The sequence below is a fragment of the Paramisgurnus dabryanus genome, chromosome 16 (assembly GCF_030506205.2).
Source record: "Paramisgurnus dabryanus chromosome 16, PD_genome_1.1, whole genome shotgun sequence".
In the NCBI taxonomy this organism is placed as follows: domain Eukaryota; kingdom Metazoa; phylum Chordata; class Actinopteri; order Cypriniformes; family Cobitidae; genus Paramisgurnus; species Paramisgurnus dabryanus.
Genome location: NC_133352.1, coordinates 10437556 through 10439383, shown reverse-complemented (window position 1 = coordinate 10439383; position 1828 = coordinate 10437556). Strand labels below are relative to the sequence as shown.

The 1828-nt window shown below is 40.0% G+C and overlaps 1 long non-coding RNA gene across 1 annotated transcript; it reads left to right on the top strand.

Annotated features, from left to right (window-relative positions):
* Positions 1–786: 786 nt before the first annotated feature.
* On the top strand, positions 787–1587 carry LOC135749369 (uncharacterized). The gene is made up of 3 exons (XR_010532348.2): positions 787–885; positions 978–1096; positions 1180–1587. It is a non-coding gene; the product is annotated as an uncharacterized lncRNA (long non-coding RNA).
* Positions 1588–1828: the final 241 nt, after the last annotated feature.

Sequence of the window (1828 nt, the reverse complement as noted above, 5' to 3'; positions counted from 1 at the left end):
CTTGTTGATTTTATTTTACTTTACTTGTTGATATGTTTTAGTATTGTTTAAAATGATAACATACGTAAAGCAAGCCAAGCTTATATAAAAAATATGTATTTATGCTCACCGTTGTCTGAACTGAAATTCGCTGGGTGCGTTTCTTCAAATTCTTCAATCACTTCTTTTTCTGGGTCCTCGGAGTGCATTTCACTTTCACCAATCTCTCTAACTCCAGTAAAGTTATCTTCCGGGTCTTTACACATGACGGGACATCACTCACAGCGGATTCATGACTGGGTAGCAGCAGGCTCTGTACGTTATCTGACGTAGCCCTTTTGGATTTTTTTCTCCCAAACTCCATTTTTTAAATAGCGCTTTCTGTGGTCAAAATACTGTGTATGACACACTTCAGTGTTGCAATGTTTACAGAAGCGCCGAGGTCGTTTCTTCAGTCTTGGGACTTACATCTTTCAACTGACAGCACACTGTGTTGATTTCACACAGAGCTTCCGGCACATCGCGTTTGTTGTTTATATCATACGCATGCGCACACGTCTCACAAGATTTTCCTTATATCAATAACCTCGCATGTGATTGGAGGAGCCCGACAGGCTTCTCGCCTTCGTCCAATCATGTGCGAGGTCATGGTCACGGCTCACACAGCAGTGTCGACAAGCGTAACAGACGTTTGGTTTTGTGTTTGTAACTCTCCAAGAAGAGCAGACGGGTGCACAATGTTTTTATTCTTGTATAAGGAAATAGATACGTTAATAGATCCGAGCTTAAACCCACACATTTTGTTTTCACAGACTAACGTGGCCTCATAACAAAGCCGTGACCTCCGATTTGCTTGGGGCTATTTCAGCAAGTCCAGATTTACTGCTGAGAATGACGACATTGTTTGTAAGTATAACTTCTAATGTTTTTCCTCATTTCTTGTTTAATTATACCGTGACTCTTTTTATTAATACCAGTCTCATTTAATTGTTTTCCAGCTGCCCGTAAGACGTGTTATGAGTCGGTACGCCGGAGTTTCAGATACAAACAACCTGAACTCGCATCGCAGGCGGAAAATGCGAAAAGTTTAGCTCGGAGTCGATCCAGAAGAAAAATGGTAAGATTTATTATATTAGATCAGTTTTTTGTCAATGTGAGTATTTTTCAGGTCACTTATTGTCCTTATTGATTGTATTACAGTTGCTGGAAGCGAGACGAAGTGTGTTGGCTGAGGATGAGATGGACATTTGGAAGTGCGCCACCATAGATCTCATATCTGATGAGGAATACGGCATTGTTGGCGGGGTGTCTGGATGGATTGTGCGGCCACCGCCCTCTCGCAGCCTGGAACTCTCCGAGCTCTGTGCCACGCTGCAATCCAGATTAGAGGCGATACCAAAGTACCGGGCAACTCACCATATACGCGTGAAAAAGTGACTTTTTTACAACGTTTTTGAGGTTTTTTTTCAACACTTTGAAAAAGATTTTTAGGGATCTTTCCCGAACATCTTAGGCACTTTTTGACGTGTTTGGAGTACAATATAAGAGACATTATGCTGCTTTGTACATAGTTGTGTGTTTATAAATAAAGCTCTTTCTTTGAATAAACAGCTGTGTGTTTATAAATAAACCTCTGTGTTTTCTCTTATATTCCTTGATGTTGTGAATAATGTAGTACATAGCACAATGACATTAATATATAAAAAATGATAACATAAATTATTTATTATTATTATTATTATTGGGGTTTACATTTATAATGAGCCAGGGTGCCCAATAACCCCCCTCTTTAGAGTAACGGCCCGACTTGAATTTACTCACTCGGTATTGGCTGAAGCCACTACTTTTA